The following is a 26,297-nucleotide window of genomic DNA, read 5'->3' on the forward strand; positions in this document are numbered from 1 at the left end:
AGAGTGGTTATTCTATTTGAAAAAGATTCAGTAACCTCTAAAGATTATTCAAGCATAGCCAAAGCATTTAGATACTGTAATTAAGGGCCATTGTACAACACTGAATTAAATACCAACCCAAATTCAAATTCTAGCTATTTTGTTAAAGGCTTTACAATGCAAACAAATGGTGAGAGAGAGAGCTACTTTTATTTTGAGGGATTCCCTATTCATCTTTCTTACGATATCATTTTAATTTCTAAAATTGATATTTGAAGGGCTCTTTCCCCAAAGAGGACATAGTACATAACACACAAGGCAAAGGAAAACCTTTTGCTAAAGTGGCACCGAGACTTACATGCCTATCTCCTTTTCACAGGCTGCCCCCTGGCATCAGACAGTAGTGTCTAATCTTGCTAATGAATTCGTTTACCCTATCTCTGCCACCAATTGCTTGGACTCACAGAAAAGGGAGACAAACTAGAGTCATGTGATAGGCAGAAGATGAAAAGAATCAGCAAAAGCAGAAAACTCTATCTAACACTATAGTAGGGAGTTTTTCTTTGAAGTCTTACTCCAACAAGAAGGAAACTTGGAGTGGGGGTGGGGATGGCAGTCAAGTACACATGTCCCAAATGTTAATAATTTTAAAATAGAAGGGCCATTTCTATGATCAAAGGCATCATGATAAAAATTCCTGCAACAGTTACATCTGCTAAAAATTGTAAGCTCCCTAGGTACAAGGAACTGTGCTAAATGTTTGGTATTTCCATTCTCATTTCCCCAGGAATATACTATTAGTGTATAATTTAAAGATGAAAACTTGATCCTCAGAGAACTTAAGTAATTTGCTCCGGCTCACACAGCTAGTAAGTGATAAAGCAAGGCTTTATTTAGGGCAGTTCTAGGCAATCTCCACAGACCTAATCCCAGCACCACCTAGAATTTGCTTTGAGGACTAAGGCCTCTCCTACCTCTTCAAGTAAGTTCAGAAGTACAACATGCTGTATCACCACAGAATTATGTTGCTGAGAAACTCTGCTGTAAATAAACCTGTTAAAACTTTAGCCCACTATTTGATCAGGTAAGGCTTTTTTATCTTTGTGCAATATTTAAAATATATAAAAATGTGCAATATCTAAAATATCTAAAAATGTGATTTTTATGCATTCAACAAAATATGTCAGAGGGACATTTATATCTTACGTCCACCCTGCTCCAAAAGTCCTCCGAAAAGTATTTGGGCTAATGGTGAGCAGGATACACATCCCAGGGTAGACTCAGTCTTGAGGAAGCAGTGCAAAGGCCCTGAGGTACAAACAGGCTTTGTCATTGATAGTGATTAGTGGATAGTGAAGGAAGAAGAGGCACATGAAGATGCTGAAGGGTAGTTGGGCCAACATAGTAGAGTCTTAGCTGTATTCATATGTATTTGCATCTTAATCTACTTGCATCTGGAAATCATTCGAAACTTTTATGTAAGGCAATAATATGGTTTGGTCAGAAATAGGGAATGTGAAATGGTTGTAAGTTAGCAGCAGGCATGAGGAGAATAGGGCAGAACAAAGATATCAGTTAGGAAGTGGATGGAATTATTCAGAGACAGCAGAAATTGAGGCCTAGGTATAGCAGAGCTAGTGGAGCTAGAAGGGTGAGCTATATTTTGCAGGCATCCTGATGAGTATTTGCTAGTAGTTTCGATGTGATGCCTAAAGTGCTGACATTGCAAGTGATTTAAGGGCATGTTTATCTGCAAAGAAGTGAAAAATCACATGTTCAGAGATTGCTCATAATGAATTTCTGGTGTACTTCCTTGCATTTGGGAAATAATTTCTGGGAGTGGCTAGGAACTAAGAGCTCATGTCTATGGCTATGTCTTCCACAGAGAAATACTTCATTGTTTTTGCTGAAGTAAATGTAGCCTTAATCTTTTAAGGATCAACTTTCTTTTTGCTACCCTTTATAACTAAATTTTTTAAATAAGAAGTTAGGATACACAGTATGACAAGGGTAAGATCAGACAAAGTGGATGAGAACATCTTTTTGTGAGGATGTCTTGGGCAATTCTTCAGTGTTGTCACCTTAACAATCACTCCTTGAACTGACATGACATTCCTCCCTGATTCCAAAGGAGTATTTTGGTATTCCTGAATAAATTCCATGTGCCCCTCCCTTTTCTTACTCTAGTGCTTTCCTTATTTGATAAGGAAAAGTGATCTTTGCCACCACTCTTAAAATGAGCTCAAACTCTTATTTCATGGGTTCATGTTGATGAAGCAACTTCCCAAGCAGTGAATGACACACTAATCAGTAGAAGAGCTGGGGCAGACTCCAGGCTCACAAGACCACTCAATAAACACCTTTATTTCTGACTATGTGCCAGACTCCAATTAGGCACAAGAGACCACATGCCTGCCTTCATGAAGCTTACTGTTCAAAGGGGAAGCAAGAGGGCCTCCCTTGTGGACTAAGGGTTGTGTCTCAAAGCTGTTATTGCTACAGCCTGAGTTTGATCCCCAGCCAGGGAGTTAAGCCACATACTGCGCAGCAGACCTCTCCAGTCTTGCGCAGTGCTCCCTTCAGCAGTGTATTTTCAGTAAAATCAGCCTGTTCTGCTCCTCTTTCTGTCTCTAGTGAACCTTCTCACCCCTTTACCTTTGGCCTATACCCCAGTTCTTCTATATATATTTAAAAAAAAAAGATAAATTTTGTTAAAAAATATAGAGAGGAAGCAAGTGAAATGAGAGCTACTGAAAAATATAAACAAGATAGAGGGGTAGAAAATGTTGGATGGGGTATACTATCATCTTAGATATGGTGGTCAGGGAAGGCACCTCTGAGGAGGTGAAAAATGAACAGGTTAGATGATCGTGAGCGTTTCAAGTCAATATGTAGAAAGAAAAACTTCCCAACTGGAAAATAGTGATTGAAAGCAAGAAGACAATGAAGATAGAAGCCAGTGTAGCTGGAGTTCAGGAAGGGATGGGGGTTGGGGATAAAGTAGGGCTAGTTACCACATCCTGCAGGGTTTTGAAAATGAGAATCCTGGTTCTGTCTCCACCAATGGTGAGGGAGTCCAACAGTGTAACCGGCCCAGCTCCTTCTATACTTTTGCTCACTCTTCTGGGTCTGGGTCAGAGATTTAGCTGATGGATTAAATTTGGGTAAATTGGGTGCAACTCTCTCACTATTCCCATAAGAGCAGTGCTTTTCTTGCCACTCAGTGGGAAATAGTGAATGACTGGGCAAGTCTGCTCAACTCTGAGCTTCATTCATTGCATGTCCATTCACCCAAAAGTAAAAGACAAGCCAAACTAACCTTTCTCAGTGACAATGGTGACACTTTGTTACCCAACTTCCTTCCTCTTTTGTTTCTTCAGATTTCTTCAGAACTCAGGCAATGGAAAGATACTTGCTATTTGGTGGTGATGGTGGAGGGATGGGGGGATGGATTGCCTCAGAAACCTCAGCAGAATGGGATTTTTGTTTTATTCTTAATAAGCTGGAATTTTCCCCCTCTGCTTTATCTTTCTATGATCCTGAAAATATTTCATTATATATATATATATATATATATATATATATATTTCATTACATATATTATATAGGAAATAGAAAAAAGTCATAGTAAATAAACATGGCTCCACCCACATCTTAGAATCAAACACCAGTTCAGGAAAGGTATGAGAGTTGATCATGAGAAATGATTTCTAAATTCAGTCAAAATATCTTCACAGAGCTAGCCAATCACAAATTCCCAAATTACTTAGCAAGAACATAAAGAAAAATAACTGAATCTCCTCATTAACCATTGAGTTGTCAGAAAAGTCATGACTTTTCCCCCCTGTGTTTTCTATATAAAAATGAGTCATGACTTTTCTGACAACCCAATATTTGAAAATCATAGGCACAAGATATCCAACATGGAGACAACAGAAAGTCAACAAACTTGTTCATCTGGTTCATGAGCCATAGAAAAACTATAACTGCTTCTGTTGGCAGTAGTGAAAAACTATTTTCATTTTTTTAAACCTGCTACATTATGCCCATACCTTCTTGCTGAAATCATTAATGATCTCCATATTCCAAACTCAAAAGAAAAACTTGTCTTTATCTTAAATAGCTTCTCTGACACAATGACATTATCACCTTCATAAACTTATCATTTCCTTGCTTTCTGTAATCTATGTGTTCATGGTCTTCTAGAATGTCCTCTGTCATAATTCCTCCTTCCTCTGTCTTCCCTTTAAATACTGGACTTCCCAGTATTCTAACGTAGGCCCATAACTTAACGCACTCCACTCTCTCCAGGGTGGTTCAAGCACTTTAAATAGCACCTCCTACTGACACCACTTGAAGTAATAGAATAATAGAAGAAAATGAATGAAAGTCTTCTCAAAAGTATCAGGATCATCTCTCTAGCTACCTGCTGCACATTTTCACCTGTCCCTCCACGGGTAAAAAACTCATTTTATCAAAATAGAACCTAATCTTTCTATTAAAATGTAGTAGATTGGACACTATTTCTATTTTCTCATGAAATTCCTCTGAAGTATAGATATTTTTGAAAGATACAAGTCCCATGGTCCCATGAAAATAGGAACAACAACTGCAAATAAGGTATATCTGAATTTTGTTGTTGTTGATAGATAAAGAGTAAACAAACCATTTGCAGCGAATAAAGGCAGAAAATAAATGAGAAATGAGGCTCGAAAAGTATTACATATTGAAGAAGGCAAGCTGAGGCTTGGGACTGCCAACAGAGGGATTAATGTAAGGCTATAATAGTAGTTTGTACCTCAGATGCTCTCCCCCACCCTCATGGGAAGGAGAGATGAATTCTGTAGAAAATATGTTCTTTGGAAAATTATAACAGAGACTTTAGACTTTGGAGTATGAGATTCAATAAGAAGAGGCACTTGTGGGAAAGAGGTACCTGATTGAAAACTGAAAGTCTGTAAATGACTTATTGTTGCCCCTCAGCTCTAAGAAACACTCAGCCTTAAGAAAGCTGGGAGCAATCAAGACGTACCCACACCCTAGGCTGTGCAGGGGCTCTGCTTTGGGATAACTGAATGCTCCTAGAAAAAGCACCCTTACATATTGTCCTCTGAGGTAACCCATTGGAATATTTTGGACTCAGTCATTCAGCTTCAGGTATTGGATGAATTACGGATGAACACCTTCAATACTATGGAGTTTCCAAATGCGATTTTGTTTTTTATACTTAGAATAACAGCAGACTCCAGAGAACCACTGAACATTGGAAAAAACGCTCTAATTTATTAGGAAAAACAAACAAAATAAATTACTTTTTTTTTTTTTTTAAAGATTTATTTACTTATTCGTACAGAACTGGGGTACAGGCCAGAGATGCGGAGGGTGAGAGGATTCACCAGAGACAGAGCGGGAAGCAGAACAGGCAGATCGACGAAGTACACTGCTGAGGGGAGCAGCGGGCGGTCAGGAGAGGTCTGACTCGCCATGTGGTCGCCTCCGGGGCAGGCGGGAATCGAACTCATGCGGAAGTGGCTTAGTTTCTTAGTGCAGTGCTTTAACCCGCTGCGCCACCAGGGAGGGCCAAAATAAATTACTTTTTAAAAGCAGTGGAAGAGGGCTCTCCCTGGTGGTGCAGCGGGTAAAAGTGCTGCATTGTGAAGTTCTCCGAAACCACTGCAGCATGAGTTTGATCCTCCTCTAGGAAGCTGAGCACACATGGCGTGGCAGACCTCTCCTGACCTGCCCGCTGCTCCCCTCAGCAATGTAATTCAGTAGATATGCCTGTTCTGCTCTCCATTCTGTCTCTGGTGAATACTCTCACCCACCATACCTCTGGCTTATACCCCAGTTCTGTAAGTATAAATAAATCTTAAAAAAAAAAAAGCAGTGGAAAAAATTAGAGAGTAAGAGAACTCTTTGAAAATAAAACAAAATAAAAGATCTCAAAAGATCTCTTATCTTTAAGGAGTTAAGGGAAGACACTGTGTTCAATAAGCAACAGAATACTGTTTTTAAAAGGGAAAAAAATAACAAGAACACATCCTGAAATCAAAAAATAAAGTAGTAGTAATTTTTTAAAAATTGACGAAACACATCTTTTTAATCCAGTCATCTACTTTTGGGCATTTGGGTTGTTTCCATGTCTTTCCAATTGTAGATAATATACACAATGGAATATTACTCAGCAACCAAAAAAAAAAAACACATGCCTTTTGCAGCAACATGGATGGAGCTGGAAAAGATCATGCTTAGTGAAATAAGCCAGAAAGAAAAGGAAAAATACTGGATGGTTTTAGTCATAGCAGGAGTATAAAGGATCATTTGAGAAAATAATAATAATAATGAACAACTATATACCAGAGACATTTTATGGGGGTGGAGTGGAGAATGGATAAAAAAACGGTGAGGGGAGGGAAGTACACTGGACTATAGTGATGGCACATGGGTGATTTGGTGATGGGAAGCCCACGGGGATTACAACTGAGATGGAAAAAGGCACAAAGTGATGCAAAAATAAACTATTATATTAAATTTTTTAAGGTATAAAAAATTGACAAAATAGTGGGATAATAAAGTCATAGAACTATCCCAGAATAATAGTAAAGAGAGAAAAACTTCAAAAAATGTTTAGCAAGAGAAAAGATAAAGAAAATTTGGAGATTAATTCTGGAAGTCAGCATTTGACTAATAAGAGTACTAGAAGAAGAAGGCAAACAATATCCAGGGGAAGAAATTATTAAAGAAATAATACAAAATATGTAGCAAAGACATAGATATGTTTTTCCAGATTTAAAGGGACCACCAAGTTTTAGGACTAAGAAATGAAAAGTTATGAAACTATTAAACCTTAAAGAGACAGAGGAGCATGTGTACATTGAAAAGATCAAGAGCCAGAAAGACAACAAAGCTCAATAGCAGCAACAGCCGCTAAAAGAAAGGAGTGGGGGGCCCTCCCTGGTGGCGCAGCAGGTTAGAGCGCAGCACTGAGAATCTGAAGCCACTTCCGCATGAGTTCGATTCCGGCCTGCCTCCTGCCCTGGAGGAGACCACATGGCGAGCCAGACCTCTCCTGACCCGCCCGCTGCTCCCCTCAGCAGTGTACTTCGTCAATCTGCCTGTTCTGCTCCCCACTCTGTCTCTGGTGAAGCCTGTCACCACCCCTGAGCCTCTGACCTGTACCCCAGTTCTGTATGAATAAATAAATAAATCTTTAAAAAAAAAAAAAAAAAGAAAGGAGTGGGGATGTCTGCAAAATTTTAAAAGGAAAATTATTTCAAACTAGAATCGTATATAGAATCAGACTATCAAGTGTGAGGCTAAATTAAAGAAGTATCCAGATAAATTTGCATTTTAAAAAATTGCTTTTCATAAACCATTCTTCAGAAAGCTACTGGCAGATATGCTGTACCGAAACAAGGAAGTGAGCCAAGAAAGAGAAAGACGTGCGACCCCACTGACAAAGGAACTAACACAGAGAGAGGCTGCAGGTTGACAGGTATACTTACATGCTACCAGCGCAGAATGGAAGTACAAAGAGATCTGTGTCTGTGTGTCTGTTGTGTCTGTTGTGCATGTACATGCAGTGCTACATAGACTGGTGAAAAGTCCGATCCATGAGGATATGACACTGGACTACCGCTGGACAGATGTTCTGAGAGTGACATAAAGAAATAGACAATCCAAAATGAGGCAAGTGTTCACTCGATGAAGAATTTAAAACTACAAGGTATTGTCATTAGAACACATGGCTTGACTCAGCAGTGAGTGACATTTATATAGTACACATTACATCATCAGCAATAGCAAATGTTTGACACTCCTGGAGAGGAGAAAAGTTGGGGCACCGGCAGGTAAGCATGCTGCTTTCTCACCGTGAGAAAGAAGTCAGTAGAAATATACCTCAAACTGATGAAATTTAGTAAAGCTACAAAACCCAATAAATTAAGAAATAGGTGGCACAGACCACTTAGAAATTTGGAGATGATACTAAAAGAAATGGGTATTGGGGAAGAGTATTGGGGAAGTGGTCTCAGAGATGAGGGAAGTGTGGTAGAGGAGACAAAAAAAAAATTTATTGTAAGAATTGTAGTATGACTTGGCTTTTCTACCTAAGCATGTTTGACTCATATTGACAAAAATGAAAAGTAATTAAAAAAAATTAAAAACCAGATCTACCTTCTTCCCTAAACTTGTTCCTACTTCTTCATTTTCTTTCTTGGAGAAAATACACTCAAGCACAAAGCTATAAACCCTAGATTTATTCTTGACATTGTCACAGTCAATCTCCAATTCAATCTCCTAGATAATTTTCAAATTCATCCACCCCCAACCCTACTCTCACCCCCAAATCCAGGTCCTTATAATTATCTAACTGAGCCACTGCAAAGCCAGGTGACCCCCAGATCTGATGTTCTGACCTAAGTGACTGGTCAGATAGTAGCACCATCAAGTAATATCTCTATTATTTGACTTTGCCATGAATGCAACTAGCAGCAGTGCATTTATGTGCTTGTGGATATGTGGGGCACACACAAAGAAAGTGAAGTAGTTAGGAACATTGTGATGTTCTTACTAAAACACTGGCAATACCCAAAGTGACACAGTAGCTGATTGATGATCCTTTTTTCCAACTGCTGGAATCATTGTTGATCAGCCTCAGCTACTGGCTGCAGCCAGCCCAGCGGGTCCTCTCTTCCTGCTCCCTCTGCGAATCACTCAACACCAGGGCAGCCCTTCCGGAAGCTGCTTCCCTTGGGTTTGTGTCTTCCTTTGTTGCAGGTTGGCTAATAAAACCAATAAATAAATATGTATAAAACTCACTTTGTGTCATGACAAGTATATTCCAGGTGGCTTTTAGTTAATAGGCTTTAACTTCCCACTTGTGTATCGAGAACAAATAGAAAAGTTATAGAGACCACAACTCTAAAAAGAAGCGACAATAAGCCAGTGTTGAGGGCAGCCAGTTGCTCTCTGTGTTGTTCCCAGAGTGGGAAAGCAGCGAACACAAGTGCTGATTGCACAAAACCCAGCCTTTATCAGCTGGTGTGTCCCTGAGCAGATCAATTCACTTCTCTCTCAGAACTCCCAGTTCTTCATTTGGAAATTGTGAGAATTTGATGGACTAAATGTCTCTTAACATTCCTTTCTGTTGGGTCCCAGCCGGGATGAGCCTCCCCAACCACCCCCGGAGCTTAAGCACAAGATCATAATAGGAAGAAAACATCTTGCCACCTGTGTGAGTGGCTTAACCTTTGGGCAACTGATTAATATCCACCCTGATCACAGTAGCACATGTGAGGGAGATTTCCTCCTGCCCCCAGGCCAACATCCTGGGATTAAGGGTATAAAAGGGAGGCTGGAAAGGATAATGGGGGAGAGAGAACGTTTTGCTGCAACCATCTACATGTGCTGACTCTTCAACCTCAACGTCCCGAGCAGACTCGTATCCCTGCAGTATCCCTGCCGTGCGGGCGCGGCAACTGGAGGTCCCACCGAGATCTGCGTAAGGAGGAACAACGGACAGGGTCGTCCTGGACCGGTAAGGACGTATTGGGGTAAAAATGGGATCCACAAACAGTAAAGAGGAATTAATGTATTAAGTTTCAAAGCTTTTAGAGCAACAGGGAATTGCAGTTAAGCAGCGCACCATAGAAGCCTTCCTTACAACAGTGGTTGCAGCGAGTCCGTGGTTCTTAACGGGAGGAGGCTTAAATATTTCAGATTGGGGACAAGTAAAAAGGGACCTACAGAAACGATTACATAAGGAAGGTCCCGATAGCTTTCCTGTATCCACCTTTTCTTTAATTCGCCAACACCAGGCATTGAGTTTTAAAGATATGAAACCATTAAAGGAGGCTGTATCGGCTTATGGCGCTCAGGCTCCCTTCACTATTGCTATTGTTGAGTCGTTTGCTGCACTGAACCTTGCCCCGAGTGACTGGCGACGGCTGTGTCCAGCAGTTTTGTCTGGGTGGGTGGGGGTGGGGGGGATTGTTTGCTGTGGAGAGGGGAATATCAGGAAAGTTGCATTCGGGCAGTGGGACTGGGTGCTCAGGCAGGACAAGGGCAGAGTGGCTTGGACAGGCACTGGACCCTATGATGAAGCTGTGTTGCAGCTCCTATGGATAACTATTAAAGCAGCCAGCCAAACCTTTGGAATTTACCCCCACACCATCATTACCCCTTATGCCTCTGCTTGGTGGAAGGCTATGTTTCAATTTATGGGATGGATCCAGAGGTGGGCAGAAACACTCTCCCTTGCACTGTTACTGCTTTTAGGACTTGTAGCCTGCATGTGGCTTCTTTGCCGTCTCACACGACAATCCCATAGGAGACATGCCATTACCCAGCAAGTTTTGCATGGGATGATCGGTGGCGTCCACGGGACTCATCAGGTGTGGCTATCAATGTTAAGACTCCTGACTCTCCCTATGATGGGCAACAACGTATGCTCTCAGCGCCTGCCTAAGACAGGGTTGGAGGTTACCCAAAGACGGGTAAAGGCATTGGGTCAGCGGTGACCTAAGACGGGAGTCAGGGCATAAAATAAAAAGGGGGGAATTGTTGGGTCCCAGCCGGGATGAGCCTCTCCAACCACCCCCAGAGCTTAAGCACAAGATCATAATAGGAAGAAAACATCTTGCCACCTGTGTGAGTGGCTTAACCTTTGGGCAACTGATTAATATCCACCCTGATCGCAGTAGCACATGTGAGGGAGATTTCCTCCTGCCCCCAGGCCAACATCCTGGGATTAAGTGTATAAAAGGGAGGCTGGAAAGGATAAGAGGGAAGAGAGAACGTTTTGCTGCAACCATCTACATGTGCTGACTCTTCAACCTCATTTGACATCCCCCGCGCAGACTCATATCCCTGCCGTGTGGGCACAGCACTTTCAGCTTGGGGTTTCTAGGATTGTGCTAAAACCACAAAACAAGCCAAGTGTTTGTTCTGCAGAAATCTGAGTGTGGCTATGTGATTTTTGGTCTGTGCTACAAGACTGGTTCATTTCAGTTTTTTGAGCATAGAATTTAAAACAATATCTGGGCCTCCCTGGTGGTGTGAAGGGTTAAGTCTCAGCACTATGAAGCTTTCTGCAACACAATTCAATTCCCCCCATTTAGGGAGCTGACCCACATGGCACTTCAGACCTCTCCTGTCTCGCTTGCTGCTGCCCTCAGCAATGTATTTCAGTAGATCTTCTTGTTCTGCTCCCCATTCTCTCTGTGGTGAATCCTCTCATTCTCTTCACCTCTGACCTACACCCCAGCTCTTGAATGCATACATAAATCTCTAAATAAATAAAAAGTACACACACACACATATCAACAAATGCTAAATCAGTGATTCCTGCAAGTTTATTCTGAAGAAAAGGTTGTCTTTGTAGATACCAACATTTAGGGATACACTATGGAAAGAGTTTCACATCAAAGACTACAGTCTGAAAGTTTGGGTCTCCCTATGCAAAGGGAACTTTATATTAACATTAACAAAGTTAATCTTCTTCAAGCACGAATTAATTCTACAAACATTCCAAGATTTAGAGGGAAAGGAAAGAACCCAACAAAATATTTCCAGTTTTTTCTTTCTGGTCACAAGTAATAGTCTTCATCAAGAAACCTAGGTGGGGCCCTCCCTGCTGGTGCAGTGGGTTGAAGCACAGCACTACAAAGCTAGAGCCACTTCGGCATGAGTTTGATACCCATCCTAGAGGTGGTCCACATGGCACAGCGGACCTCTCCTGACCTGCCTGCTGCTCCCCTCAGAAGTGTACTTCATCAGTTGGTTGATTTATTTATGCATACAGAAGTGGGGTACAGGCCAGTGGTGCAGAGATGGTGAGAGGCTTCACCAGACATAGAGTGGGGAGCAGAACAGGCCGACCAATTAAGTACACTGTTGAGGGGAGTAGCCGGCGGGCCAGCAGAGGTCTGCTGTGGCATGTGGATCACTCCGGAGCTGGGGATCGAATTCATGCTGAAGTGGCTCTAGCTATTAGTATTGTGCATTAATCTGCTGTGTCACCAGAGAGGCCCATAAATAAGTAAATCTTTAAAAAAGAAAAAGAAAAAAGAAACTCAGGTGAGAAAAAAATGTTCATTTTCAGAATTAGTTATGGCTGCCACTTTCCCCTCACGTCAAATATAAACTTTCCATATAGGTTCCCATGAGCCTCAGAAGGCATTTATCTTTATATAAATCGACATTTCTTGCTGCTGAATTCAGCTTAGGAGCTTTGCTCTAGCCAGGCATTCCCTACAATAATCTATATTTCAAATGTAAAGGCTCCTCCATATTCTTTCACACAAGTCATTTTCTCTCCTTAACAGAACTCAATTCATTAGGGATTTTTCTGGGCATGTACTGAGGTGTGATATAACACTGCTGAAACTTGTGGGGAAGATAAAGATGAAAAAGCTTGCCGTCAAGGAGAAGAAGTTAGACAAGCACAAAGCCCAGACTCCAGGCAGACTGGGTCTGTGCTTGTAATAAGGTACAGGGAACTCAGTTCCCTGAGTCACGGCCATTGCATACTGAGCACATTTTATCCTCATGGGCAATGACCTCACTACCAATACCAACCCCACTGCTCATCATGCAACTGGATACTTGATACTTCAGGGGAAAATGCTGAAGAAAACAGAGAACAGTCCTTACTCCTGTCAGAGTGAGTTGAGGATACAATCTTGCTGGAGACCCCAAAGCTTATCCTACCCTCTCTTCAAAGACTCACAGAGAGGAGAAAAGTCATGAAAGGGACCCTAGATTAAGTGAACAAGCAGGACTATGGCAAAAGCAGAAGATGGCTGAACTAAAACAGGTCAACAAATTAAAAAGTAAGCTCTTCTCTAGTTCACTGTAAAAGAAATCAGTAGAGGATTGAGGGTCTGGTCTTGAGGGGAGTTAAAGAAGTAATTGCTAGACTCAACCCCTGGGGCGGGTATTTCTGAGAAAGTTTGACTCTTCATGCACAAGTCACGAAGTCAGATAAAAATAAGAGAGGGGCAGAGGGCAGACACCGCACCATTAAAAACCAATTGAGTAATTTTCATGGGAAGGAGCCCATGTGTGCAAATTCTCACACAAACCTAACACAGTCTGTAAACAGCTGGGAAGGCAAGACCATCCAGTGGGACACACGCAGAAGGCTGGGCATGTACGTCACAGCTTCAAAGGTGGCTCTATCATTCAAACACTTTGTACCTTTAGACAAAGTACTGGTCTTCTGAGTACAACCACACTGCCTTTCATTGTCCTAATGACAGAAGCCAATAATAACACACATCTCTGTATAAACTCACCCCAGGTGAGCAGAGAGATGAAGATGGCCATGCTCTCTCCTCACTGAGGCCTGGAACAGCTCTTGGTCACAGAGTCGATGCTAACTATATCTAATTCCCCTTGTCTTTTCAGTGGTTAATAACTAGACTAAGACAGGTTTAGAGAGCTAAATATTTTCAGGTACTGAAATACTGAAGTGGAAAGGGAAAGGGGAGTTTGTGTGGCTAAATACTTGGAAAAAATTTTGATGACCATGCATCCAGAATGTGTTACACTTACGGTTTGTTTTGGAAATCAAACATCAGGAAAGGTCTCTATTCCCAGATGAAGTAGGGATGGACTGACTCATTAAACCTGAGAGGTAGGTTAAGAGACTTTGCAATTGACCTAGAATAAAGAACTGAATTATAAACAGAAAGTTTTACTATCTGGATTCTTGAAAGTTGGAAGTGGTTTCCCTGGAAAGTTTTGCATACACTAGAATTCCTAAATAAACAAGTATTTAACTTTCTCTCCTTTCCCAACCATTCCCCCTGCCTCTGCCCCCTGACTCCCTTAATGGGAGTGGAAAAGACTCCTCTTGTTTGCTTTTTAGTTTGTGACATTATAAGCTATCAAGGAGAACTGTTGATACAAAATCACTGTAATTAAAACACTAATTGATAATTGAACATCTGCATTTCTTTTCTATTCCTATGTATATTCAGATTTCCCTCAAGATCTTGTACTTCTTTTCTTCCATACATTCTTGTTCAGCCACTCCTTAATCACCTGCTTATTGGTTGTCATATCATCAACTTTATGCCAGCCTCGTTACCCAATTGTTCCTTTCAACACACCAGGTCTTATAACAAAACATCAACATCCCCTTCACATGAATTTCCTTGCCCTTTGATTTCCAGGCTCTTATTGGCAACATATTCTCCCTGCATGTCCATGAACTCTGAAACTGAGTCCTCATGTCAAATTGATCACAAAGTCCCACCATTTCACCTTTTTTTTTTTTTCTCTTGGCAAGCTTTTCAGTTTATAGTTCAACTCTTTACTCCGGAACATTTACAAGCCTCTTAACCTACCTCTCAGACCTCATGGCCTCTCAAGTACCAACTTGCCTCACACTGATCCTAGGATAAGCTTTTGAAAGTACAAGATACTCCCATTCTCAAATGTCTTCAATGACAACGCACAGAAACCAAGAAAATCATAAACCACCTGCCATGAAAATCAAGGTCTTTACAATGTGACTCCTGCATAATTTTCCAGAATGAAGTCACAGACCCCTTTACAAGCTCTATGCTCCATATCTATCCAATCTTTTCCATTCCCTTTGTGTCTTTCCAGGTAAGCATAGTACCAGGCAAATAGTAGACAATAACCAATGCCAGCTGAATGATGATAAAATTTAGGTGGGGACAGATCTGCAAAGTTCTTTCAACTTTTCTGAAAACTTGAAAAATTTTATAATTGAGTAATAAAGAAAATATTAGTCAAATAAACAAATTGATGAGATACTGAATCTTTGGAAGAAAGATTACCTCCTCCCCTGAGAATCATACAGGTATGAAGTGGTACATCAAGAGGTCTTGTTGAATGATGAATAATGGGATATAGAATCCCAAAGGGAAAGGAAAAAGACTAGTCCCAAGCTGACTAAATATTTTAGCCAGTAAACAACCCTCGCAATTTATAGATAGCCACTAACTGGAATCAGGATACAGAGAAAAGGGGATGAGATCAGATCAAAGATATTGGAAATATAAGAAGGTAAGAATTTGCTTTTTCAGGCAAGTGGATCTAAGGACATAGTCATTTCTCCCTATCCCCCACCCTGTTCTGGACCCCAGCTTCTGGGTTAAATCAATAAGAATATTTGGCTTCCTATTCAAGTCTGTATCTGCAATATCTCTGAGAAAGAGAAATTGTTCAGTTATGCATAGGAGCAAAGGTTTTACAAAGAAAGCAGTGGTTTCCTGTGAGCTGAGTCTATTACTACTTAAATCTTTAAACCTGCAAAATAGAGCAGAAAAGTTCGAACTCCATTCCTTAGCTTTCTGTCGGACTTAACCCATTGTCAAGTAAAAGTAGACATCAAGTTTTTCTGTCAGAGAAACCTTCCTAATTATCAGTGACTTGCCAACTTAAATGTTCTTGTAAATGTTATTGGTTCGGTTCATAAAAACTCTACATTATTAAATCCCTGGCAACATTAAAATAAAATAATTCCTGCTTTCTCTTTAAAACAAACTGCACAGCCTATGAAGGATGGGTCATTATCTATTTACTTCTGCTATCTGGGTGCTGATACACAGGTATATGATGTGACACTCAGTTTTCACCATGACAAATCATATGCTTCCCAGAATAAAAGGTCATTAACAAAACATGGTCATGCTATTTGCTTCTTGTCTTACTTTTTTCGAGGAGCATGAACTAGTAAGTACAGCAGCTTGCTTAACTTTCTAAGTCAATCCAAACTGCCTGTCAGTCAAAGCCCTTTACATCTTAGGCTATAAAATCAGCCAAAGAGAAACCCACTGTAAATTGGTATATAAACTAAACACAGATATTATAGGGCCAATTATGCCCCTCCAAAACAATCAGCTCCTATAAAATATGAATAAAACAGCTTCTTGCTAAGAACACTTGGCATTACATACAGCGGATTCCCACAGTCCTTAGAGTAGCCTGGGATCTAAGTTTAGAAAGCCCAGAGCCAAAGGCTCTGACAGACATGCACATGCCAACAAAGCCTGTGCTGTCTACTTTTCCAAGAGTTATTTTCCAAGTTAGTAAAAGCAAGCTCATTGGATTTTTTCCCCTTATATCTCTATTTTGACTCAACATTTACTATTATTATTATTATTATTTTAAGGTAAAATAATAATAAGGTACCTATGTGGAAACAGGGATAAGACAAGTGCTGAGTGCCTCCTTCCGCATTTACTGATGGGGAAATTGAAGTTGAGGAAGAAAAATGATGTCCCCATAGTCATGCAAGCAGTGGATACTGGAATGAGGGTCCCAGCACAACTATCTAGCTCTGAAACTAAGCACTCCCTACAGGTACCCTGTAGAAGGCAGAGGGTTGAGAGGTGAATGCACTTGGGTCATGGACAACCACACTGCTTTGTGACCATAAGATTGAACATTGTCTTGCTCTGTTTTCACCTCAGACCTCATCATCAATGGTAACTCAGCTTTAACTGAGGAGTCGGGCACAGCACTAGATACTTACCATATATTATTTCTAACTTAAGAATCTGAATTATTTTTAATTGGTGATTAGATCCATCTTTCAGATGGAGAGACTGAAAAATAATTTGCCTGAAGTCACCAATTAGCCAAGAACTGGGACTCAAATCTATAAACATGCCAAAACCCAATTTTGCCCCATGACACCAAGCTGACCTGAAACTACTGGATGTTACCATTTCACACAGATGTCTACAAGTCCCCGGTATTGGATGCACTTCCTGCAAGGCTCCCATTCGCTTGGTAAGAAGCTGCTTCCACCTGACCCTAGCAAAACCCAAATAAAGTTTTCTCCTTTTCCTACACTGCAGTAGTAACTGGCTCTTCTCCAGTGCTATCCTTCCTTTGCTTAAGCCACCCCTCCTTTAGGAGAGCTCTCTCAAATCGAAGATACTTAACACAGCACCCCCAAAAACTAAGCAACCTAGAGACACATTGGGAAAGTAAGGAGATGCACGGTGAGTGACGGAGGAGCCCCAGCTTCTCAATTCCCTGGAGCGGCTCCTGGACCAGGAGGGGCCTAATACTAGTCTGGAACAAGATCAGGAGTTTGACCTTCCAGGGTTGTGACAGGGCCTTTTGCAAGTCTCCTGGGGGAGGTGCACCCAGAGCCCAGTGCCAAGCCACCCGGGTATGTAACCTGGAAACTCGGAGCCGGTCAAGGTCACCCCAATCTTGCTCCAAGTTGCCACCTCCCTCTTTGGGCCCTCTCCCACCCCCCGCACTCCAGAGACCACCCGCCCGCAGTGCGGCGTCCCGGTACAGAGGAGGACCCGCTCCGCACAGTGCTCGCATTGAGCGCGCAGCTGACAGCACTTACCGAGCCGAGCGATCCTGGGCTAGTCGCAGTGGCGCAGACCCGGGCGGAGGTTTCCTGCAGCGGCTGCCAAGTAAGCCAGAAGTGAGATGGTTCTGCCAGCCCCTGCCAGCCCCTGCCAGCCCCGAGAATCCAGCAGAACCCGAGCTTTTAGGCGCTCCCTCGGCTCACGTGACCCAAATCTTGGGGCCAAAGGTTTGTCCCCACCTACTCCAGCCTCCACCTGGCCCTGCCCAGTGGGCGCTTCCCAGGGCCTGAGAGGCAGGCAGGGTGGCATCTTAACCATTAATAGAGAAAGAACATCTGTGGTGCAACTGCAGTTTGCTTGTTCTTTTTGTTTTCAGTTTCTCTCCCACTTCTTAAAGCTGTTCGAATTTTAGCATTATATTTTAAAATTATCTCTCCATGTCAGCGCTTGCAAACCCAGTGTTTGCAAGTAGAAAGCAAGGGGTGTTTTGCTCCCTGTGTTTCAAAATAACCCAAGAGCATTCATGGGTCGTCCACATTCAATTAACACTAACACTGAGAGCACAGCAAGTGCCAGTGTGTCCAGTGCTTTCTCTGCATTATTGTGTGACTATCTTACAGACATCACTGTGGTCTCTAAGGTTTAAATATCACATTCAGGGTGACATCTCTTGTAAGTGACCTGACTTTATAAAGAGGTTAACTGAGGCAAACTCGAATTACCAGAAATTGAATTTACTGGGAAATAGCAAAGGAAATTCAATTCTGCAAACTTAGGCTGGTAGCAAGCCACAGGCAAAGCCATTGAGAGTTTGGGACTGGCTGGATTATGGGCAAAGAGGCAAAAGGGGGATATTCAGCCTATCAAAGCCGATAAAAGCAGTAAATTCAAGGGCAAGAGATAAGTTTTGGTCATCTGTGAATCAGGCACTTCCAGGAAATCAGCCTCCCAGTCCTTAAGTAATGTTCTTTGGCAGGCAACAGTATGAGCATCTCCACTTCTTATCCTCCATTTTAGATTGAAATCCTTTCACCTTAATACCACTACCAGGTGCTGAGCACTGTAGCTGACTCACTGCCATTGGGGAAGCAATCTAGGATCCCCAGGGACTCAAAACAAGGTTTGGGAAATTATGGATCTGGGTGCAGTGGTTACAATCGACCTAACCCATAAGTACATCTTTTCATGGGAAGATATGCAGTCATTCAAGGGCGGGTGGGGTGGGGGTGAAGGCCTGGACACCCCTTTGGCCTAAACACAGCTACTGACTAAGGAATACTTGCTCTCAACTTGGAGCAACTTAAATGTAAATGAAAGTGGATATTGTAGTAAATATGGAATGAATCATACTTTAACATAGTTACTAAAAAACATGGTATCCCAAAAGTTTTATTGCATTATTAAAAATCTCAGAGTCCTATAAAATTTCTACAGAACAAAATAAAAAAAACTTGGAAAGTTTAGCTCAATTTTTATGAGTATTTTATGTGATTTTTGAATGACACCTCTTTATTTTATTTTTTTGTTTCAGTTCCCCTGGGTGAAAAAAAAGATTATGTAGACTGGCTAAAAAAAAAAAAAAAAAAAAAGGAATTGCATTTACTTACAAAAATTAATACTTAGAATCAACAAAGTAAAATTCAGATGCTTGGCAATTTTGTAGCATTTATACTTCTGAAGATATTAAAGCTTAAATCTGCACTGACACATTGGAAAACTGTATTGAGTTTGTGTTATGTCAAGTTCTATATCAGACAATGAAGCTTAGAGTTAAAAAAAAAAAAGAAAAGAATATTCTTTAAGAAACTTGCAGTTTAGTTGTGGGGGAAGGGACTTAGAAGAGGGTAAGGGAGACAAAACTGATCCCATAATGCAACTGATAAGTGCTGTCATTGTAAAACAATTACAGTAAAACAGACTAAGTGACTATCCCTAAGGAATGAGGAAAATCATCCTGGAGCAGGAGACATGAAGCTGGGCATTAAAAATGAATAAACACTGAGGGGACACACCACATGTGAATTGGTCTGTGTTCTGGGATCGATTAGTTGTTGAGAACTACTGCTTGTATTTGTGATGGAGGATGGGTGAAAATAGAGATTAGGAAATTAGAAATAACTTAAATGTTGATGTCATTCAGAATTAGAAGAGTGGGAAATCAGTTTTCTAAATGAGATACAGTAAGATGGAATGGGATAGAGTGAAATGGATATTCATTTCCTAGGACTTCTATAACAAGTACTCAAAATGTGTGGTTATAAATAATATAGTTGTATTTTCTCACAATTCTAGGAATTAGAAGTTTAAAATGAAGGGATCAGTAGGGCTATACATCTATGAATTCTGTAGGGGAAGAATTCTTCCTTACCTCTTCCACGTGCTACTTGGCTTATGGCAGTTGACTTTTAATCTCTGCCTTAGTCTTTATAGAACTTTCTTCCCATGTCTGACCTCTAAGCATGTCTATATTGGTGTCCCAGTATCCCCTTTTCACAAGACAACCATCATACTGTATTATAGCCCACTTAATGATCTTGTTTTAATTTATTACCTCCATAAAGATCCAATTTCTAAATAAGGTCACCTTGTGTCAAGGAAACAACCACCTAAAATAAGGAATTAGATGGTGGGTTTAATAGCCATTTATAGGACACTTCACCCTCAAAACCTGAATACACATTCTTCCCAAGTGCAAAAAGAACATTCTTAAGTATAATCCACATGTTAGGTCACAAGAAAATAGCAATACGTTCATGAAGATTGAAATCATAGCAAGTATCTTCTCTGATTATAATAATGTCAATCTGGAAATCAACCACAAAAGGAAAGTGGGTATGTTTTCTTAAGGGAAAAACCTTAAGTATGTGGAGACAAAAAAAACATGTCACTGAACAACTGTTGAGTCAAAGCCAATCAAGGGCCCACCCTGGTGGTGCAACAGGTTAGGATGCAGCACTGCACGATAGCCGATAGCCGCAGTCCAGCAGCTTCCCCAGCCCAGGAGGTGACCACATGGCTGACAGACCTCTCCTTACTTGCCTGCTGCTCCCCCTCAGCAGTGTACCTTGTCAATCTGCCTGTTCTGTTCCCCATTCTGTCTCTGGTGAATCCTCTCACCGCCCCTGCACCTCTGGCCTATACCCCCATTCTGTATGCATAAATAATTTGTTTTTGTTTTTAAAAGAAGGCTCAAGACTAATATAATTAAGGAGACAAGCCACCAGAATCCACAAGCCACCAGAATTAAGAAAAATAGTACTAAAAAAGTTTCTAGCAATATAAACCCACATCTCAAATAAACAATCTACTCTTAGGAACTAGAGATAACTAATCTTCTAGTAAGTAGCCAAAGAACAAATGAATCCAAAAGCCACTAGAGAAAAGGTAAATAATAAAAGTCAGAGCAGAAGTAGATAAAATAGATATCAAAAACAGTATAGAAGATCAATGAAACCAAGAACTAATCCTTTAAATAAAATTTTAAAAACCCTCTAGCTATACTCACTAAGGGGTAAAAAAAAACCTCTTCTAAATAAATTAGAAATGAAAGAAGAGAAACCACAATAGACATCACAGAAATCTACTTGAGGAATCAGCTTTATTTGCAGACTGATTTGGCAGTGAGGTCGGAGATAACTGTATCTCCCCAATTTAGAACAGAAATCAGATTATATAGGTTTTGGGGACCAGGGAGAAAAGAAATTAAATTGTGTGATCTGAAAAGCAGGTTAGGGGACAGGAAATGTGAACTTGGATGCAGTTCATATAGTCAAAGGGCACTTCATACATGAAATATGAAGAGGCTTTTCTTTAGAAAAATGGAGCTTTGAATTTCTGTTGTACAGTTTCCCCTTTGGGCTTTTAGTCCCCAGCCAGCCTTGGAACTCAATTCACTGTTGTCAATAAGCTTTCAGTCCTTTTTATATCTGCAAAAGCCCATCTAAAAAGCATATTTTCTTCCTTATGCCTTGGGATTTGAGATCAATTTAATTATTTGGACGCAGTTTCACAATCTTCCAAGTAGAATCAGGAAGCAATAGGAAACTTGAACAAATAAATTACAAGCAAAGTAACTGAAAACAAAACAAAACAAAACAAAATTTCTCTCCAAAATAAAAGCTCACCACCCTTAACTTAATCACATTTGCGGAGTTCCTTTTGCCATGTAAAATAATATTCACAGGTTCTGGAGATTAGGACCTGGACATCTCTGGGACATGAGGCAAGTTCGATTTCTTACCATTATATGTGGTCATCATAGGTTGGCAGCTACTGTACTGGAAGATTCCTGGCTTTTTTGAATAAGTGTACTGTTTATTTTCCTTGTGAGTATAATACATGTTCATTATAGAAATAAGAAGATATACAAAAAAATCAGACAAAAACCCAAATGTGACTTTTCAGTGATAACCAAATAATGATGTATTTCTATCTTATCATTTATCTCTGCAAATACATTTAAATAAAAGTTGGAGTGATATTAGAGTGAATTATTTATCCTGCTTTTAGCAGTTAGCATTATACTTCAATAATTTTCACACATTGTTAATTCAAAGACATACTTTTAAAAAATAATATAATAGTTTATTTTTACATCATTTTGTGCATTTTTCCATCTTAGTTGTAATCCCATTGGGCTTCCTATCACCAAATCACTCATGTGCCATCACCATAGTCCAGTGCATTTCCCTCCCCCCACTGATTTTGATCCCATTCCCCACTCCACCCCCATAAAATGTCTCTGGTATATAGCTGTTCATTATTATTATTATTTTCTTGTCTGGCCCATTATACTCCTACTATGAGTGAAACCACCTGGTATTTTTCCTTTTCTTTCTGGCTTATTTCACTAAGCATGATCTTTTCCAGCTTCACCCATGTTGCTGCAAAAGGCATGTATTTATTTATTTATTTATTTATTTATTGGTTGCTGAGTAATATTTCATTGTGTATATGTACCACATATTTTTAATCCAGTCATCTACTTTTGGGCATTTGGGCTGTTTCCATGTCTTTCCAATTGTAAATAAAGCAGCAATAAACATGGGGGTGCAGGCATCTTTTTGAATTAGTGTTTTTGTGTCTTTTAGGTAGATACGTAGGAGTGGGATTGCTGGGTCATATGGCAGCAGTTAAGCAGTTTGAGGAACCTCCAAACAGTTGACCACAGTGGTTGTACTAGTTTGTATTCCCACCAGCAGTGCAGGAGAGTTCCTTTTTCTCCACATCTTCACCAATATTTGTTGCTGCTAGTTGTTTGAAGATGTGCCATTCTCACTGGGGTGAGGTGGTATCTCATTGTGGTTTTAATTTGCATCTCCCTTATTACAAGTGATGTTGAACATTTTTCATATGCTTGTTGGCCATCTGCATTTCCTCTTTGGAGAAGTGTCTTTTTAGCTCTTCTGCCCATTTTTTGATGGGATTGTTTATTTTTGTTGAGTTTCATCAGTTCTTTGTATATCTTTGTGACCAATCCTTTATTGCTAGTTTTGTGTGAGAAATTTTTTTCCCAATCAGTGGGATGTCTGCTTGTTTTCTTAATCTCTTTTTCTATACAGAAGCTCTTTGACTTGATGTAATCCCATCTATTTATCCTTGCCTTCACTATCGTTGCATTGGGTGCTGTATCTTCAAAGATGTCACTGAAGTGTATGTCATGTAGTGTTTTGCCCATCTTTGCTTCCAGGTATTTTATGGTTTCTGTTCTTATGTCTAGGTCTTTAATCCACTTCAAGATGATTTTTGTGTATGGTGTGAGGTAATGATATAGTTTCCCTTTTTTACATTTAAATTCCCAATTTTCCCAGCACCATTTGCTGAACAAACTTTCTTTGTTCCATTGTATTTTCTTTGTTCCTTTTTCAAGATTAGCTGCCCATAAACCTGTGGGTTTATATCTGGGTTTTCTATTAGAATCCACAGTTCGAATAGAAAACCCAGATATAAACCCACAGCTTCCATTACCATGCAGTTTTGATTATTATGGCTTTGTAGTATAGCTTGAAGTTTAGGATTGTAATGCCTCCATTCTCTTTCGTCTTAGTCATGAGAGTTTTGGCTATTCGAGGTCTTTTGTTGTTCCATATGATCTCATCAATGTTTTTTCTATTTCTTTGAAGAATGTCATTGAGACTTTTATTGAGATGGCATTAAATCTGTACATAGCTTTTGGTAGGTTGGCCATTTTGATGATGCTAATTCTCCCAATCCATAAGCAGGGGATGTCTTTCCATTTCATGGTGTCTTCTTGTATTTCTTTTAACAGTGTTTTGTAATTTTCTTTGTATGGGTCTTTACTGCTTTTGTTAGGTTGATTCCCAGGTATATGATTCTTTTTGTTTTAATTGAAAAGGGGATTTTTTTTTATTTCTGCTTTTTCTGATTGGTTGTTTGTGTATAGGAAGACCTCTGACTTTTGTGTGTTGTGTACTACCTTGCTAAACTGGTTTATGGTTTTGATCAAAGTCATAATTTTAATGGCTGTATAATCTTCAATTATATAAATATACCATAATTTATTCAACCATTCTCCAACATTTGGTCATCTTCCAATTTTTCCCTTTAATTCACTAAGAAAAATTCTCATATAAAAATGCTATGTGCATCTGATTATTTCCTTAGGCAAAAAGTCTGGAAAGCAAAATTACTGAGTCAGAACATCTGAAGTTTTTCCAGGTTGAAACAAAAGACTTCTATTGCAATGGACATTGCAAAGTGGGAGTAGACATCTGGTGCAACCTACAAGAGGAGCCAAATTGGTAGCTTATAATAAAGATAATCCTGCAAAAGGTGATGAGGATCTTAACCACTGTGTATGACACCCCATCTTTGACACAAAAAGTCATACACTGAGCAGCTTAAGACAATAGAAAATGTTTATTTCACTATCTGGAGAAGTCTGGAATCAAGGTGTTGGCAGGGTTGCTCTCTCCCTGAAGGCCCTGGCCAAGAATCCTTCCTTCTTCTTCTGTTTCCAGAGATCTTTGGAGCACCTTGCCTTGTAGCTACATAACAGCAATCTCTGCCTGTCTGTGTTTGCTTAGCTTTTTTTCTCTCTGTGGGTGTCTGGAAGTCTTCTTTTCTTTATATAATGACTCTAATCACTGGATATAGGATGCATTCTCATGCAATCTGACCTCATCTTAACTAATTACAACGGCAAGGACCCAATTTCCAAATAAGATCACATTCTTCCTCCTGTGTTGGGTAGGCAGGAACATTGAGGGGGATATTATTTAACCCACTGCTATGGAAAACAGAACAACTTTGAAAGAGATTTAATGCTTTGAGAAGATTTAAGGACAGTTAAACGAAATGGGCAAAAAGGATGAATGTATATTTTCCATAAGTAATACTGCCCTTTTTAAAAAAAAAAAGATTTATTTATTTATGCATACAGAACTGGGGTACAGGCCAGATGTGCAGGGGCAGTGAGAGGATTTACCAGAGACAGAGTGGGGAGCAAAACAGGCAGATTGATGAAGTACATATCTGAGGGGAGCAGTGGGTGAGACAGAAGAGGTCTCCTGCACCATGTGGCTCACCTCTGGGCTGGGGATTGACCTTGCACTGAGGTGGCTATGGCCAGCTTGCAGTGCTGCGTCCTAACCCATTGTACTACCAGGTAGGGCCCAATATTGTCCTTTCTTACTCCCATTCTCCAGTGGACTGTGGCTTCTGAAGAGGAACATCTGGTGAACCCATTAGTAAGTTCTGAAGCTCTGCTGAAATAAAGGAGATCTTCTGTATGGTGTGCTTATAGTTAGACCAAACAATTATGAAGGACTCTGGGGTGCGAAAGGTGATTTGGTATGTGTCTTTCCTTAGAGAAAAATGTACTTCTTCTTTCATCTGTCCCTTTACATACACCTACTCAGTAATACTAATTTCATTTTTATGGTAGTAGCTTCCTTTGCTGTTTTCCACTCAGAAAATTAAAGGCATGTTATGTTAAGTATAGGCCATCATAATCTCTAGCTTGCTACTGTCTAGATAATTAAAATCCTTTATGTATTAATATTATTTTTCCAAATAATATTCTAAGATGTTAATTAAGTTTAATATCAGTGGTAATGGGTCTGAATTGATCAATAATTGCTCCTGTATATGCCTTTACACGATACATTTAATAGTCACTGGGTTCCTGTGTTCGAATCAGTTTGTTGTAATTCTGGTCTATTTGTTCCACTTCTTATACACACTTTCTCTTCAGTAACTCTGACTTGTTCCATGTTATGTGTTGTAATTTTGGCTGTTCTCATGTACCTATCCCCTAGCAGATTAAAGTTATTAGGATCAAAAGGATTATGATGATCATTATCCATAGAGTATGGATTGAAGCCCATAGGAGCAAAAGGATCTAAGATTTTTCCAATTCAGGAGATTAGTTTTGGGGCTATAGGCTTTCCTTTCTGGCTATCAGCATTTATAGTGCTAAGTGTCTCTAATACAGTTGCTGATATTTCTTCCTTACTTGCTATCTTCAATATAAGATATAACTTAATGGGTTGGGTGATCAAGCCAACATCTGGAGTTTCCTTATGTGATGGACACTGCTGTCATTGCCAGTGTCAGTGACTGTGTTCATGTGAATAAGCCCTCAGTACTGCTGTGGTTTAACTGACATCATTCCTGCATGTGTTCATACTGATAAACCCTCAGCCAAAGGAAAATGTGCTGGCAGTAGCCTGCACATGCTCATATTGATAAAAATAACATCATAGTAACCAATTTTAAAATAACTTCATTGAAGTAAGTTACTGGCTATAAGCATCTAAAGCGCTAAGTGTCCCTCAAACATTTTTGAAATCATAAGTCAGTTCACAATACTAACACATTTGGGCATATTTGGCCAAATATCTCTAATACTTTAAAGAGTATGGCTTTACATCTCTCCCTCAATTGACCATAATTAAGATCCACTTAATAAAAAATCAAATTATCTAATTTACAGGGAGAGATTCAAACTGCTAGAATTGAGGTTTTTAAGCCCCTGGACCT

General features: G+C 40.1%; 1 protein-coding gene across 2 annotated transcripts in view; it reads right to left on the reverse strand.

The window, feature by feature from the left end:
* CPVL (carboxypeptidase, vitellogenic-like) overlaps window positions 1-17,646 on the reverse strand; it is a 113,559-nt gene extending 95,913 nt beyond the window's left edge. The window contains exon 1 of one of the 2 annotated variants that reach the window (XM_012721058.1): window positions 17,330-17,646. The gene's annotated coding sequence lies outside the window, so the exon portion shown is untranslated. Of the gene's footprint in view, window positions 1-7,484; window positions 7,596-17,329 lie in introns of those variants that run through there. The other variant, XM_012721059.1, reaches the window with a different exon arrangement.
* Window positions 17,647-26,297: the final 8,651 nt, after the last annotated feature.

Source organism: Condylura cristata, unplaced genomic scaffold, assembly GCF_000260355.1.
Source record: "Condylura cristata isolate star-nosed mole 26May11 unplaced genomic scaffold, ConCri1.0 scaffold00005, whole genome shotgun sequence".
Taxonomy (NCBI): domain Eukaryota; kingdom Metazoa; phylum Chordata; class Mammalia; order Eulipotyphla; family Talpidae; genus Condylura; species Condylura cristata.